Source organism: Lepidochelys kempii, chromosome 8 (assembly GCF_965140265.1).
Source record: "Lepidochelys kempii isolate rLepKem1 chromosome 8, rLepKem1.hap2, whole genome shotgun sequence".
Classification (NCBI taxonomy): domain Eukaryota; kingdom Metazoa; phylum Chordata; order Testudines; family Cheloniidae; genus Lepidochelys; species Lepidochelys kempii.
In genome coordinates, this window is record NC_133263.1 from 18,230,471 (window position 1) to 18,248,469 (window position 17,999).

Below are 17,999 nucleotides of genomic sequence, written 5' to 3' on the forward strand. Positions count from 1 at the left end.
CTTGCTACGTTTTGATGCATTTTTTTGGTTACAATTATATTGGCATCTGTAACTTGTAGTAGTGCTTTATTTCTCATGTTTCCATTTGATTAAGTTTTGCACGCTGAAAACCTTGTGGTTGAAATAAGAATTGGTAAAAAATTTAGGCTCTTGGAGGTTTATCCTGTAGAGGGCACAAGAATACAGAGATCTTGCACTTGCACCGCGAACTCTGACTATGACTATCTGCGCTTAAACCCACTTTCATACATCTGTGGCATCACAAGTTGCTTAAGCTTGTCAGAAGAATACTTTTGTATTTGCTGCCAGTATTTTAAAGGTGTTTAGGTGCCTAAAGATGTAAATAGGTGGAGAATCAGACATGTAAGTGCTTTTGAAGATCACACTGGGCACCTATTTACTTACAAAATCTGGTTCTTAGTGCCTATCTAAGAATGTTAGTCTAGAATGTTAAGTCCCACGACATCCATTTTGAAGTTAGAGTGTGATAAGTTTGTCATTCAGGATAAAGCACTCTACACCTAAAGCTTGTCATTTCCAGAGCCAAAGTTATACAAATTGCCTCTCTGTGGCAGCCAACATCACAACTCTTCATTGTAATTAAGGCTTTGTTTAAATGAGCACTTTTGTCAGTAAAACTTCTGTTGCTCAGGGGTATGAAAAAGCGCACAGCCCCCGACGGACAAAAGTGCTGGTGTGGACAGCGCTGTGTCAGTGGGAGATGTTCTCCTGCTGACATAGCTACCGCTGCTCATTTGGGGTGGTTTAATTATGCCTGCAGGAGAGCTCTCTCCCACTACCACAGAGTGGCTACACGGGAGACCTTACAGCGGCACAGCTGCGGTGGTACTGCTGTGCCGCTGTAAGGTCCGAAGTGTAGATGTAGCCTCAGTAAAGAAATTCCTGCTCCATAGGTTTGTACGGACCTTTATCCATGGCAGTTCATTGTTCAGAAATAAATTGGCATTTTAAGCTGGATACCAGTCTAAACATTCACACTCCAGTACCTCTAACGCTTTCTTTTTTGTAAGGGAAAAGGCAAGTTTGAATAGCTTTGATTTCCAGAGGAAAGATTTCTAGCTTCAGGTATTTAGGGTGACCATATTTCCCAAAGGGAAATTGGGGCACCGCATGGGGCTAGCCCAAGCCCTCTCCCTTGCTTCCCCCATCATGGGTGTGGCCCGAGCCCTCCCCCACTGCGCAGGGCTGGCCCGAGCCACTCACCTGAGCCACCTTCCCGTGCGGGGCTGGTGTCCAGAGCCCTCACTACACCCTTTGCGAGGCTGGGGTGACATCGCTGCTTGCTTGAGCCCTGCCTGCCTTCTCCCCCCCCCCCCCCCCCCCGAGCCCTGCCTCCCTCAACTCAGGGCTGGCGTCGCTGCTTACACTCCGCTGCCCCGCCCCGCCCGTTCCTCCACACACCGGTGTTGGATTTTTTTTTTGGTGTGTGTTTTGTGTTTAAAAAAAAAAAAAAAAAAAAAAAGTGGGCAATTGTCCCATTTGCCAAAAAAGTCAGGCCACCTGGGACAGGGCTTAAAAAAGTGATTGTCCTTGCCAAACGGGACATATGGTCACACTAAGTATTAAGAGTCCAAGAAAATAGCCATCAGGGCCCAACAGATAGGGTGCTTGCAGGCTTTTCCATCAGTTTTAACAGGACACGCTAATAATACAAGGTGAAATACTGGTGGAAGGGATGTTGGAGAATAAAAGATAGTGAATATTCATCATAAAAACCTACTGGAGTCGCCTATCTCTGCATCTAGAAAATATTTCTGGTAACACCCCACCATACTTGATGTGTGGCTAGTCCTTTGAGGATGTTTATTTGGGGGTAAAATAGATGAGAAATGAATATCAGTACAAAATATTTGCCAGGTCAGATCAATAATTCATCTAGTCAGTATCCTGTGTTCAACAGTGGCTAGTACTACATGCTTCAGAGGAAGGGGTGTGAATTCCCATAAAAAACAAACTTTTTTGAACAGTCTCAATAGAAATGAGATTTTAGCAAAGCATAATAAAGCTCAGTTCCCTGCCCAACCTGACAGACATAGAAACTTCTGCACTCAAGCTGCTTTCTTGGACAGTTTGAACAAAGGAAATGCTAAGAGTATGAGTTTTCAAAAGCGCTTAGCATTATCCTAATTTTACTTCCGTGAAAATCAATGGTAAAACTCCCATTTACTTCAGCTGAAGCAGTGATAGGCCAACACTAAGCACTTTTAAAAATCTGGCATTAAACGTTTTGTTGAAATAACCAACACAAACTTCTTTGGAAAAAACCTTTTCAGGGATCATGTGAAAATTGTGTCTCTTGTGACTTTAAAAGTTTCTCAGCAATTTTTGCTGCATTGTAATTTAAAAAAAAATTAGAATTTTAACACTTCCTTTTGCAAAAGTAAACCAATGTGCCAGAGCCCAATACGCCAGATCCGTTTTGGGGCTTGTAAACATTGCCATGTTTGAACACCACTGTGAAGAATCAAGTTAGCTGACACGATGCCAACCACAACTCGATTAATCAAAATCTTTTTCAAATACGAAACTTTATGTAGGCAAGTCCTTGTAGAAAACCTGTCTCCAGCAAAAGGCGATTGATAGCACCTAAACCTGAACACAAATAACAGTAATAGGGAAATTTCCTCTCCTTCCCTCTTCATATCAAGGAAGTGTGACCTTTAAAGCCTACATGTGTTTGAATGCTAACGTTATTAAGCAAAGGCGGGTCCTTTTTTCTGAAGGGAAGTTAAAGGTAAAAATCTTTACTGTGGCAATATGAATTTAAGCATACCGATCAGGCAATGAAAAATGAGGTCATCAATGTCAGTGAGTTCATCATGTTTTCATTTCCTGACTTCTGGTTAAACTTCTAACCTGCAATTAAGCTTTGCATTTATTAGTACCACTTTACATTTATATAGAACTCTCCATCTCCAAAGCATTTTACACACTGTAGCAAATCTTGTAATAAGGGAGGCAAGCACTATTCTCATTGTGCACAGGGGCTCATCTGTCTCGTCTGAAATGGCTGTTTGGATTGTGGCTCTCAAAATGCCCATTAGAGTTGACCATGTGTACAGGTTAGGAAAGGAACAGTGGTGCTTGACTTTTACCAGGAACTAGCTGGAGCCCCTTTTCCCCATTAGCAAGAAAGGAGGGGCAGAGTAGTCATGATTCCTTAACACCTATTCACAACACTTAGACTGAAAAAGCCATGCTGTCATGCTGAGTGATTTAGCTGTGTGTTACCTTATTTAAAATAAGGTACTATGGATTATCTGGGAGGCCTCCTCAGGAATTGGATTGTTTATCAGCTGTGGTTGTCAAGTTGTCTGGAGCGACTCAAGAGCATGAGTACCAACCTCAGGGCAGACTGTTAAGAAGCAGGGCACAAACTCCAAACTGGTTGTGAGTTCTGTACTTAGATTTCACCAACCAAGTATCAAGTGTAAATTCATCAGGCATTATAACAGCATAACCATGGAGTCACGGACAGTCTCCTTGGGTGCTCCAGTCTATCTTGCCACTGAGGCAAGCTTGCCTTTGTGGTTGATGGCCCCTTACATCAAAAATCACAACAATATTCAGGTTATTTCCAGTCTCAAAGGAGCAGTCACTTACTCCAGGTCAATTGCAATTTAGGTTTTACACCATAGACGAGGCTTGTAGTCAATCCTATAATAAATTAACTAAAGATGTATTAACTAAGAAAAGGAAACGAGTTATTTACAAGATTAAAGCAGATAAACATACAAATGAGTTACTTAGGTTTCAAAAGATGATAGAAGCGGTGATATGCAAGCTTTATATGTCCTAGGGTTAATTCAGGGTAAGCAGCTGGGGATCCCTTGCTTGTGCTTAAAAATCTTTCCCTCCCAAAGTCAAAGCAGCATAGAGGTAGTTCCTTCTTGTCAGGAATTTTTATTCTCTTCCTCCAGAGTTCAAGCATCTACTCATCATGGGTGGGGAAGAACAATTAACAAAGCCTTTGTTCTTTGATGTTTCAGAATGGCTTATTTGGTTTCAATGGGCCTTTTTGTTGACAGGAGGTAACATCTTCTGTAGCAAGCCAGCATTTCACATTAGTTAATGCTTCTTTCCTGTTTGAGTTAGGGCAGTGGTTCTAGGCAAATCAGACTCCTGAAAGGGGTACAACAGTACCCTTTTGAGGAGTCTGATTTGCCTAGCACATCCCAAGTTTCACCCTCCTTAAAAACTACTTGCTTACACAATCAGACATAAAAATACAAGTGTCACAGCACACTATTACTGAAAAATTGTTTACTTTCTCATTTTTACCATATAATTATAAAATAAATCAATTGGAATGTAAATATTGTACTTAAATTTCAGTGTGATACTTGAGCCTGTTTTTCACTTGTGAGCCTTGTCATTCTGGGAAGCAGTGAAGCAACAGCAGCAGTTACTTTTTTCTCCACATTGAGTCTATTCCTACTCTTCGTCTTGATGGCAGTCTTAGAAAATGAGATGTCACAAAGATATGTTGACCCAAAAGCCAAAACATCATTCCTAAAGTTAGTGTATTCTCTATGTACTCAGGGCCAGCTTTACAGGTTTGCAAGCAGGGCAATTGCCGTAGGCTCCGCAAAGCTACACTACTCAGGCTTCAGCTCCATGAAGCAGCTCTCGGACTTTGGCTTCAGCTTCAGCCCCAGGGGGTGGCGCTCTAGCTTCAGTTTCTGTCCTGGGCCACAGAGAGTCTAACACTGGCCCTGGCACCCCATTAAAATAAACTCACAACCCACTTTAGGGTCTCAACCCACAGTTTATGAACCGCTGATTATAGTATATAGAGCAATATAAACAAGTCATTGTCAGTATGAAATTTTAGTTTGTACTGACTTCGCTAGTGCTCTTTATGTAGCCTATTGTAAAACTAGGCAAATATCTAGATGAGTTGATGTACCCCTTGGAACACCTATCAGTTTGAGCCCCACTTGGGATGCATAGCATAGAGCCACCCAGCCTTCCTTGTCCATTTCAGGGCTGCTGCCAGTCTCAGAGCCAGGGGCTCACAACTGAAGCTGTGAATTTGACAAGAAAGGCTGGTAGGCTCCTCCTGTGAAATTGAGCCCAGCACAGGGCTTGCAGCTGGGGCTGTCACCCCCGGGGTGGGGGATGAGGGCTCCAGCTATGAGCCCCGCACCAAGCTGACAGCTGTGGGGAGAGGGGGCAGCTGTCAGCCTGGTGCCTGGCTCAATTTCATAGTAGGGAGCCTACCAGCCTTCTTGTCAATTTCATGGCTCCAACTGTGAGCCCCCTGCTACACAGCACAGAGGAGCTATAAAATTGGTAAGAATTTCAGCCAACAGCTGATGTAAGTAACCCATGTCTACATGGACACTGCGTCATCCTAATTACACCAACATACGTGCTACAGCTCTCGTGGAGGTGCAGTTATGTCGGTGTAGTAGGGCCCTTACATCAACAGGAGCAAGGCTGAAGTGTAGACAGAACATAATTAGGTCTACGTAAGCTGCTTTACATTGACCTAACTTTGCAGTATGGACCAGGCAATGCAAACGGTCAGTATTACCTTATCACATAGGGTACAGAGTTGTAAGTGAGATTACTACATGCAGCATCCTGTAAGCATTTCATAAAACCTTAACACTAAACACATTTGTATAAACTTAACATCTATTTTAACCATATTAACACACAGGTGAGCCATACTGGTTTCCAGCTATGTATTGGTCATAATGGTATTAAATCAGACTGTGTAAATGTCTCCCTTGTAATGTGTGTTTTATGTTAATGTATTGACCCATCACACAACACTGCATGAGCATGTCTTAGAAAATGAGCATAGCTGCATTTGACTTTTCCCTCCATTTGGCTTATTTTGCAGGCTTATGTATAGGGAAGTATAGTAACACTGTCAGCAGGCCATTTTATTTGTGTCTGTCAAGTGTCGTTGTCCTAGCTTCATCTGTCCCCATCTGCAAGTTGTATTTGAGTATATTGTATCCCTTGGGAGAAGCAGCACAGAAAAGTTTATTGGAAACCGTATAGAACAGGGTTATGCTAATCTGTAGATAAACATATTTTAAAGCAATATCTTCTGTGACCCTAGCAATGTTCATCCAGGAAATATGAAGCACTTTGGCTGCTTATTTTATTTTCAATTTAATCTTAAATGTGCCTTTTCAGTAGCAAACTGGATTATGATGATCTTTCAGTTTTTCTATGGTGCCTCAGTATGTTTTTTTCAATATTTTCATGAGTTTGATGCCTTTTCTTTTAGACTTAGCTTAAAATGAAAGTTTATAAACTTATTTAGTTGTGTTTTTTGCAGTTTTCAAGTCTTGTAAAATTGTATTGATAGAAAGAGCTGATGTAGTATTTTTAGTTTGTGATTGTGTGCATAAAGTAGGATCATCTTGTCAATGTACAAGACATTTTGACCCGCATTCTTCCAACAATGGTACATTCATTTTTATTATACTTTCGATCCTATGTTAAACTTTTTGGATTTTTCACTTTAATTCAGTAATGTCATGACCATAAAAGGCTTTAGCATTACATACCAGATGGATGGATGTGTGATATGCAGCTAACTGGAAAGAGTTTGAGATAACAATTACTCATGGCTTTGCCATTTGTATGTTCTGCAGATCATCTCAAAATGCCAATAAAAATGCAGTACATAAAAATATGGTGTGATATAGACATTTTGGAGTAGCCATGTTTTAATTTTGTTTTGTTTCTATTGCTCTATCACTCCCCTGTAAACTCTGATTGTTCTCTTCTGTATAATACAGTAACTCAAGTGTTACACTCACTACAGGATGGAAAAATTAGTACTAATTAGTTCCTGTATAGTCTAGAATTGGGACAAACCTATTAGGTCAGGGCAAAACAGGATTTTCTTTTATAGTTCTGAACAGCCAGGATTCCTAGAACACCTGTAATGTGAAACATTTGTGTTTAATGCTGACATCTCAAGAGATACTGAACTGTGTAAAGCTTGCAGTGCTCTGGAAAAGTAGCAGTGTTTTTACCAGCACCAGTTTAGGACTGGCCGTAACAGACCAATCTCACTGTAACTTTCAGTCCCTGCTCTTGCCTGATCCAGGTTGTGAGGCAGCACCCTTTGCTAGGTGTGGAGCCAGCGGGGATGATCTGTGCTTTCTTCAGTCAACCTCAGGCTGGGCATGCACACTTTCTAGAAAGAGAGGTGCGGGTCATGGAAGCTTTGCTTAGGTGCCGTGCCAGCCTGTAGTCTAAAGCAAGACACATGAGCACATCAAACTAATTCTTCCTGATCTGCACTGTTTCCCTGTCATATTGGATCCAATTCAATGTTATGACATTTCATCTAGACCTTTGGACTGCAGGCATGACTGTTGGTCTGCCTCTCTTCCAGAGGCTTGCTTCAACAGCTTCAGTCAGTAGCAACGCTCAAGCTAATAGCCGGCAGTGCAACTTTGGGGGCACACCTCCGTTGCCGAAGGCCATATCCATTGAGCTTCCTTACTCAGGACATCAGGATGAGCCAGACTTGCAAGACGCGTGTTTTCACAGATATTCACCCAACCACCACCAAATGAACTCTTCCCACTGAGTAGCAACCCTGCAGAAGCAGCTAAATCAGTGGTGGAATGGGAGTAGTATCTTTTCAGAGTGTTTTAAATTGTGTGTATGGTGATTAAAACCATGGAGTTACCTGTATCAAATGTATGTTAGGTAGATATGAAGGAAAAATGTGGTTATGTGATTTTTGTTTTAAAACATGATTGGGGAAAGAAATGACAGGATTAGAGTGATATAAACCATCCTAGTGAAGCTAGATTCATAGGGCATACAGCAGGTGAGAAGATCAAAAATGGCAAAAAATGAACGTTGCTTATTCCATGGTGGTCGTGACCACATCTAGGGTTATGTTTGTGTGTAAAATACATGAAATACATACTATACATGGGGGAATGTTTTTTACAGAACATTGTCTTCAGGTAATCTGTAACAGCATTCATATAGCACAAATCCTGTTGCCATAAAGGGATGAAATTGTTACATTAATAAAAATCCATTTTACCTCTTTAAAAGATATTTGAATTAAGTCCTACTTACTTTTGAGATGTAGTGTTCCAGGAGGAGATTGTTAATGTTTCCTCTGTAACAACTTTACATATCTCAAACTTTTTTAAATGTCAACATTTTGAAAACTGCACTTTAATGATTGACATTATTTTCTTAGGCCTGTTTTACCACCATGGAATCAAACGTTCCATCAAGATTTATCTAAAGTCCTTTAAGGTTTCTCTACACTATCCTTCATCCTATACTCCTGCCTTCCAGGTACCCCTTTTCTTTACCATTTCTCAGTTTCTTTGTGGCTTCTGGAGAAAGTACTTTTTTTTTTAAAGTAGCTTCTAGATTTTGATCTTATAAAGAAAAAAACAGTGTGTTACATGCTTTATTTACATTGTACATATGCTTAATCAGTAGCTGATGGAAATAATTGCAGAGATGTCTTCATTCTGAGTATCTGACTATATTGAAAGTGAGTAATAGGAACCTTGTCGAAATGGAATGACCCTAACACAATTTGTGGTGGCCTATTCATTGCGAGCTTTATTTATTGTATACGAGATTGAAACACTGCAGATGAAGCAATACACTGAATACTCATGATCTGTTAGTTCCCCCTAAATAGGTTATTTTAGCTGTGCACTGTAAACTGGTTGGTTGCCAATTGATAGAAAACATGCTGTCTGTGGAAGCTGCACATATGTTCGTGCATGAGAGGAAAAATAATGTGTTGTAGACCCTAGGGAAAGTTACTGCCAGTGAAAGTGTCAGGAAGAGCAATGTATCCAAATGAACTGGACCAGTTCTGGCATTAGTTTTTTAACTAGTGCATTTTTTTTAAACCAGTACTGTATTTATCATTATTCAGTGTGTTTAAAAGACAGGTCCCCTCTTTTCTAGTCAATGTTTGTCTTGCCTTCTTCGTGTAAAATTATGACACAGTTGGGTCTATTGTACTTGATAACCTTTTTTGGTAATTATAATTTGGTATTCTGTGCATCTCACACTGATAACCTTAAAGCGCTTCTACTCCATGTGATTTATTTAAATGTTAATAAATTATACATTTCTGGCACTTTAGTAATTCATGTGAAAATTATTTGGAGTCAGCTCAATATAATGTACTTCTGTGTGGTCTCTTGTGGCCAAAAATATGTCAAACAATAATTTCATCCACTCTTCAGTTTCACATTTTAAAGTGACTTTGGCTTATCTGTAGGTCAGAAAAAATTGAGGAACACTTTTTAACTGAACATGTCTCAAACATTGAAATCCATTTTATTAAAGGAGGATAGAACTTGTTTTCATATCATTACATAGTATAGAAATACGATCTAAGCTGAATGTTATAGGTCTTGAAGGCTTTTTTGGCTTTATTTGTGTATTGTGTAACGGAAGTTTTAACAGGAGTGCAGGAGGATTGATCTAACAGAAACTTCTCCTTACCAAATCTTAATGCAATTTTGGTGAATAGTGGTGTTCTCCTAAGTATATTTACAAACATACGGTATTTGCCTCTTGGTACAAGGTACAGATCCTTGAAAAGGCATGCAACACTAATTTGGAACTGACGATTCATTTCATTGCTGTGAGTCACAGACAGACAAGCACTCATCAGTGGCAGTGAATGCGGTGATGCAGTGAATTATAGATTCTACCCTCTCTCTCTCCTCTCCTCTCGCCCCGTCCCTCCCCAAACACACACACACAGACTGAGTACAGATTGCTTTACCCTGGGCATAGCTATGCTGATTTCACTCTTAGTGACATGAAGCTTTATGCATCTCAAATAGCGTGTAACTTAAGTCCAAACTGACTTGCTGCAGTAATGAGCTTCAGTTCTTCATCTTGTGTTTTGTAGTCACCAGTGCTTATTACAGAATGCCTGCTTTGTGGCACTAAAAACAAAGGGTGATAGCAGATAATTAGGATCCTACCATCCTTCTCTATCAAGAGAAATTCCTAGTAAATGGAGGATAGCTTCAATAGCAGTGCTCTTTTCCTGCAAGCAGAAGACCTAATCCTGTCACTCGTGGCCACAGAATTGAGGGGGAGCTTTGTTTGCCCTGTGTAAAGAACTGTTGCTGCTTCCTGCCCATTGCCAGCAAAACTGGCACCCTCTAACCTTACCAGATCATCTAAACATATCGCTATTCAGTGGTATCAATGGACACCATGTGTCGCTGGAGATAAATGCTGTTCCCTGGAACACATCCTAGTTAAACAGGCTTCTTAAGGAAATCCAGTTTCAGTAGTATGTGCTGTATGGCTACCGGGACACCGTCCTACATGTATTCAACTTGTTGCTAGCCAGGGAAAGTAGCCCCTCACCTGAGTTCCTTTTAGTCCCCCTTTGAGCAGAAGAGGGGAAAATTGCACGAGTAGTGATGTGGAAGACCAATGTCAGTGCTGCCACTTAATTGCTTGTAGTTAATCTGCTTTCAAACAGGAGTCCTCTGCCCCTCTCCCCCAGTGTTTTACAAACAATATTGTTTTAAAATAAAATGCTGCACACTGCCCCAGGCATGCTTCTTACTCAGTTCAGTGAGCTGAAGTGCTGTTAAAGGTTCACTTAGTTGCCTGAGTGTGTAGTAGGCTGGAGAAGGGCTGATATTTTCTGAGAGTTCCATAACTAGCATGCATCTGCCAGGACCCAAATACAAAGAGCCTAAAATGAGTGCATGAAGCTTAACAATTTTCCTATCAGATGACATGGTAGCTCCAGGCAACCAGGAGTCTGTCTGTTTCAAAGCATAAAAAACAGTCCTTTATACTTCTGATTGCCAGTGGGGACTGGAAGTCTCATAGTACCGCACAGTTGGCTATTTTATTTTTTTTTACGGGGGGGGTTGTATATTTTTTAAGGTGACATTGCAAAAATTGTGCCACTTAATTCAAGAGGCCTGCTCCTTGCATGTGTTCAGGTCCTGTGTTTTATTGCCACTGAGCCCATATAACTACATGAGCAAACAGGAGCCTGTTCTAACTTGTGCATCCCCAAACAAATTATTAGCATGTTCTAGTTTCAAAACCTAGTACTTCATGGTGGTTCAGAGGTCATCACAGAGACAGCTTTTATCTAGAGTCCAGGAGAGCTGATCGGAGGATGGCAATTCCATCTCTCAATAACTGTCAAAGCTTTGATGTTTTTCATTCCTCATTGGAACAAAACCAGAATCTCAAATGTTTTCGCAAAAACTGAATTGTCAAAATGGTCAGGTTTTTTTATTCTCCCCTGGACGAAAGCTCCGTTGAGATGGATACGTCTCCACAAGACATTTAGGTTTTGAAACACCACAGTCCATCAAAAAGACATTTGGTCAAAAATGTTCCAGCCAGCTCTAGATTCCAGATAGCATTTGCAGACCTGACAGTAAAAACAGTTTTCTTGCAAGCAGGATATTCTGTCTGAAAGCCATTGACTCGATAAACATGAAAACCTCTGCTGTTTTTAGTCCTGTCTATATTCACAGCAGGAATCTCATTTTAAATATTGTTAAAGGGACACGGTCAACCTGTTGTATATCATGAGGAATGTGGCTTTATTCCCAAATCTTTGATCCCTGGATTCAGAGTACACTACTTTCAGACACTAGGGTAATCCATGGAGTCAAGGACAGTAGCTGTAAATATACCTGGCTGAATTCTGCTCTAACTTCACTGGGGTTACACAGGGTATAAATGGAGTATGATTTCATCCTATGTGTCTTTTTTAGGTTTTTGTTTTTCTTTTGGGGGATTTTTGTTTTGTTTTTTGTCTCTGGCTTTTACTTGCTGATCCTGGCTTTGTTAGAGCATTCCCTTGTCCACACCTTCTAGTTCAATTAGTGGACAAAACCATTCTGACTTGGCTCGAAAGAAAATGGCTTGCCAGTAGATCCAGTCAACTTTTCACGTTGGGATTGGGAGGGAAGGTAGAATTGAAAGGTAACTAACTTTCAAACTCTACCTGCTTATGATGCTTAGTACAAAATCAGAACAGCACCTGCTCTGATCTTTACCCAGGGCAATGTGGTTGCCAGTTCAGTTCTCGTAAAGATTCCCTTTTCAGCTGGACATGCATGAAGTAAGAATTGAATGGAAGTGAGCCCTCCTACCGAGGCAGCATTTGTATCTCCTCGCTGGAAAAAGTGTAAATGAAACCTAACGGGACACTTTAACCTGAGCTGGTTGTGCTATCTGTCGTTAACACACACTTTCCAGCGTAAGACTCTGGTTTCAGTTGCTTACAACTTTGCCAAACTTAAGTTATTCAGGCAGAAATTGTCCATGGTGGGTGTCTGCCTGTTCTGGGAAAAGTTAGAGGAAAAATACTATTTTGCACATGAGAAATCCTTAGCACAGTTTCATTGAAAAGTTCGTCTAGCACTTCCATGCTTCGGAGCAGGGACTTGAAATTTGTCAGGGCGGTCACCCTCGTGTTAGGGATGTGCCCTCTGCCATTCATGTAAAAATCCACCCAAGTTTGGCCAATTTATAAGCCTGTGAAAGTTGCAGTTCATACATGCTCAGAAGTTGGTTAGAATCCGGCAACTAAATTCTCCCAGAGATTGAATAACTGGGCATGCTCCCCATCCCCAAACATACTGACTGCATTGAGCATGCTCCATCCCAAGGCTGCTGCAGGGGCTGAACTGGACTTTCCCTGTAATGGCTCTTGCTGTCTGCTGGGGCTGTTGTGGTGCCAGGTACTGGAACTGAGAACAGGGAAAAAGAGGAGGAGGACTTGTGGCACCTTAGAGACTAACCAATTTATTTAGTCACTAAGGTGCCACAAGTACTCCTTTTCTTTTTGCGAATACAGACTAACACGGCTGCTAGTCTGAAAGCTGAGAACAGGGAGACTCTCTCCGTGCTCCCCTTGCCAGTGGCTAGGTAGCAATCGACCTGACTCCTCCCTTCCTATCATCCCTCTGCATTTGAGAGGGGGCCAGGCAGGAGCCAGAGGTAAGGTGGGGAATAATAGGAGCAGGGAGAGGCACAGGACATAAAGGAACTGAGAGGGACAGGCTGAGAAGTGTTTAGTACCACTAGAGGGCACTCCCCTCTCGAACTTGAAATTGAACCCAGGGCACTCAAGTTTCAGCATTTCTGTGCTTTCAGCAAGCGACAGAAGTTCACTGGCAAAGTGTTTGGACTAGCCCCTTAGAGGGGGATAACTGCCTACTACTGCTGCCAGTTACTCCCATCAGCTCAAATGGTAGAAGTCTGTGCTATGGATCTAGAGGTTTCAGTCCTGGTGATGGTCCATGTTGCGGGGGTTTCAGTATGGTTTCACTTAATGGAATTTGTTTTGTTTGCTTTTTAAAAAAACAAATAAATTTAATGTTACGGTTGCAAAGTCCAGCAAAAATTAGGAAGTGCCAGAATTAATTCTGCTTGTGCAACTGTAATTTGCCATGCATTATGATGATCAGTTATGGTAGTTGATTATTTTACACTTTTTGCAACAGTAAGATTCTTTTAACATAGTATTTTTAATGTAATTATTTATAATCTGCCATAAGTGTGCATGGCTCCATGCAGACAAAATTCCTTGCAGCTTACAGTATCACAGATTGACTGTCACCTTCACTCTGCAATTTGATTTCAGCATGACTACTCTGAATAAACTACTACTCAATATGAGTAATGCGGTCAGAATCGGGACCGGTAGCTTTAGCTAGAACTCCAGTAATAGCAGCAAGGTGGGGGAAATGGGACAAGGATCATAGTAATAAGATCATATCACTGCTTTAGTTTACACAGTTTGAGGTTTCTGCATTGTTAATGTTTAAGGTTATAGTTCTGTTATTTTATGTGGGGAGTGAGGAAGATTAGCAAGACAGAAAGCTGTGCTGGCTGCCCTGCCCGCAGCCCCCATTGGCCTGGAGTGGTGAACCATGGCCAGTGGGAGCTGCAATCGGCCAAACCTGTGGACAAGGCAGATAAACAAACCAGCCCGGTCTGCCGGGGCTTTCCCTGAACAAGTGGCGCCCATAGTTTGAGAACCACTGAGCTAGAGGAATGCAAGTGAAGGTGTGTGTAAAGGTGGGGGCCAGGGGAGAAGTGCTGTCATCCTGGTACAGTATTCAACAGGAGGGAGAAGCTTGGGAGGCAGAAATGGGAGTGGGGGGAAGCCCTGCACTTTAATCTGTGGGCTGCACAAATGACAGCTCATAGATTGAAGAGGCGCTAGTCTCCCTGTATACAGCACTGGTACAACAAATCCAGGCTAACCGGTGCAATTGTGGGCACCTCCCCAACACAGGTTGACAACTGGAAGGATTGCATCAACCATGTGGAAAGTGCTGGAAGGGCTGGTCTATGAGGAGAGTTTTGTACTGAAGAGCAGCTCGGCTAAAGGATGACGGGGAAAGCAAGCACTAAAAGGCTGTATGTAAGTATATACTAGTGTATTGACAAGGCCAGCTTGAAACTCATTTGTGAACTTAAAGCCAAAATTTGAGTTTCTGGTTTGATGAAGGCAGGGAAGGAGTAGGCGTGTTCAGAGGTGGGGGTGGGAAGAGCAGGTAAACTGAGGTGAAAATAATCAAAGGAAAATAACGGGGACAGAAAGAGTGTATGACAGTGACATCTGGCTAAAATAGTCTCATGAGCGGTGCCAAAAGCCCTGTTTTCTGAACCTGACTGGGCAAAATGTTAGAGGGAACAAGGGGGAAGAGACCAAATAATTGTGGAGTGTGAGGTGGGATTTTTCTAAAGTGCCTAAGGGATTTAGGCGCACATGGCACATTGAAAATCATTAGATGTGAATGTCAATTGGACCTGTGCTCCTAAATTTCTTAGGTGCTTTGGAAAAACTCCTATCTGCTATTTATGAGCTATAAACCTTTGGCTGCTGTGGAAAATTCCATTGCATTAATGCAGCTCTGTACCCAATATAATGTCATTTAAGACGGTTAGGCTTTCAGGGGGATTGTTGTGCTCAGGAAAGGAAAGGATAGGTGCGTTTGATGGGTGACCAACGGCGGTAAGAATCAGGGATGTTTTGACAGAAGAAGATACACGGAACTTCTAAAAACACTGTGTGATGCCTGTGACTTGGGAGTGTCTGCAGCGGCAAAGGGAATTCAGCTGGTGCGTGTTCAGCAGCCACTGCCGGCTACATGGCCTAGCAGATTCTGTTCCTTAATAAAACATAGTGAGTGATGCAGGAAGCTTTGGCTTGTCAGCACTGATACCATACATGGAATTTGCAACTAACGGTACACGCGCTTTGGCCAGCGACTACTTACGTTCCCCAGACTCTGACATAGCAGCCGGTGTGATTTATTTATTCATTTATTTTGGGGTAATTAAAAACCCTCAGAATGTAAATGTGGAAACGGTGAGTTTAATGTCAGGTGACAGGATTTCTCCCCTTCCTTCTTTGATTGTAACATTTTAATTTCAAATTTTAATGAAGATTTCAGTGAGCATTAATGTAAAAGGGATGTGAAGGCAACGCAAAGCTGAATAATTTTATAGAGCTACAGGGCAGGCATGCACCCAACAGCTTTAAAACATCCTTGTCCCTAGCGGCCCTCAGCCAGAGGGGCAGCGCTAACTTTTGGGTGGAGGCGGGGGGCAGGTGTTCCAAATCTTACTTTCTAGAAACAACCCATAAACCTTTATGCCGACTTCCAGAGTACCTCATATGCAGGGCCATCAGAACGAGTTCAAAGGGATCCACAGGGTACATAGGAGGGAGCATGGTCTGATGGTTACAGCATATGAGTAGAAGTCAGTTTTGGCTTCTGTCTTCAGTTCTGCCACCAACCTACTTAGGGACCTTGAGCAGGTCTCTCAATCTCTTGCAGATGCAGCTATGATGTAGGTCTAGTTTTAGGCAGCCTGACCTAGTCTTAGTGCTCTAGTTTTGAGACCCCTATGACTCTTACCAGGTTTAAAATCAGGTTAGACAGACAGACTAGTTAGAAAAATTTCCCAGTATAGACAAGCTCTGAAATTCCTCCTGTTCTGCAGGAACTCAGTGGAATTAATCCTGCAGCACAGGTGGAATTCCAGTGCTCCAGGATTGAATAAATGTTTGTAAAGTTCTTATAAGCTGTCTGAATGTAGAAGCCCAGAGCACCAAGCTATCAGCTCCTTGGTGAGGAAGGTCTGAAATCTCTACTTAAATCACCAAGGATAGCATTTTAATGAAGTGAAAAACCATTATCTCCTCTTGCTGGTCTACTGATTGTGAGACGTCTGAAATAAATGTGAATACGACTCTTTGGCATAAATATGTGACGATCTGAACTTGCTTTCTGCAATATTGTTAGAATGAATTTTGCTCTCAGCCTGGAAAAGCATTTAATCCCTGGAGGGTGTGAATGGAAGCATGTTCTCTTATTACATACTTTGTAGTGACCCCCTTCAGCTAATAGCTGGAACAGTATTGTCTAGCTCCACAAGGAGTTAGAGAGGGTTTTGAAGAGGCACAGTGTGCGTATGCGCGCTCAAGGGAAAAACTTCACTCATGATGTAGTCTTCATTATGATTGATTGCAGAATGCCTGGGTAAATTGCTTATCTCTGAAGTCTGGCAATATTTCAGCCTGTTGAAGTAAAAGACAAGATCACTTGTATTTATTTATTTATTTTTGTAGTGCTCCAAACTTTAGCCTTGACGTATAACTCTTTGTCTAATACATTAATTATGCTTTGATTTCCCCCCATACACACACAGCCAAACCAGGCCACCAGTTTTTCAAGTGTATTCTGGTAGGCAAATGTCTAAATAGTAGCATTTGCAGGCTCAGTTTTAGAAGTAAAATTGTTTTCACCAAGATGGAGGCACAGTTTGAAAATCAGGCCCTAAAACTTGTTAAAGCATTAATTTTTCTTTGTTTTCTCTATGTACACTCTTTTCATTTGAAGACACAGCAGGGATCTTCAGATCTAGGATTGTGGTTCAACACACTAGAAGTGCAACTACAGGATTTATTCTTGTACTCAATCTTTGAGTTTGTATTTGAAGAACCAAAAGCTAAAGTTCTCCGTTTTCCCCTTATGTTTTCCTTTCCTATTTCCCATTTCTACAAAGGGATGAGCCAAAAACCCATGAACTCAATGAAAGACATCCATTGATTCCAGTGGGCTTTGGGTCAGGCCTGTACTACTTTCCAGCCTTTACCAGGTCATCAGCATAGAAACTGCAGAAGATAGCTCTGAAAATCCAGCTGGTTAAATGGAATGGAGAGGTGTGCCATTGGCTGGCTGCTGAGCCCGATTTGTAGGGAAAATCAGACATGCCCTCACAGATCTTCAGCATCTAAGGAAGACAGACCATCCTGGTTGGGCATTCTGTAGTAAAAAGAATGGGGAAGAACATTCTGTGAGGGAGAACAGACAGACAACAGGATGATGTGCTGTCTTCTGGTGCCATGAGATGCCACTCTAAGAGATGCTTCTGAAGTTGGCAAAGATCCCCTTGTGCTGGTGCACATTGGCACTAATGATACTGTCATGGGATATCTCACCCAATATGTGGAATTCAGAAGGGTGCTGAAGGAGAAGAATGTCCAAGTAATCATCTCTGAGATCCTTCCTGTTCTTGCAAGTGAAGGAAGAAAGAAGGCAGAAGATTCTGAAAATGAATCCCTAGCTAGGTAAGTGTGTAAAGTAGAGTGGTTTTGATTTTTGTGGAACATTCGTCCATCTTCTGTAGGGAGAAGGGGTTGTACGTTTTGGATGATGTCCATGTCAGTACTACCATCTTCTCAGGGACAGTTTGCCTAGACCAGTGGTTTTCAACCTTTTTTCATTTGCGGACCTCTAAAAAGATTTGAATGGAGGTGCAGACCCCTTTGGAAATTTTGGACATGGTCTGCAGACCCCCAAGGGTCCGCGGACCACAGGTTGAAAACCTCTGGGCTAGACGAGTCAGGAGGGCATTTGACCAATAACAAAAGGAGAGGATGAAAAGCGTGAACAAATAAGTACTCATTTAGC

The 17,999-nt window shown here is 41.8% G+C and overlaps 1 protein-coding gene across 1 annotated transcript in view; it reads left to right on the top strand.

Annotated features, from left to right (window-relative positions):
- LOC140915669 (zinc finger and SCAN domain-containing protein 32-like) overlaps positions 1–17,999 on the top strand; it is a 35,699-nt gene that overhangs the window by 5,069 nt on the left and 12,631 nt on the right. Inside the window, exons 2-3 of the mRNA XM_073355732.1 lie at positions 14,309–14,437; positions 17,092–17,656. The gene's annotated coding sequence lies outside the window, so the exon portion shown is untranslated. The remainder of the gene's footprint in view (positions 1–14,308; positions 14,438–17,091; positions 17,657–17,999) is intronic.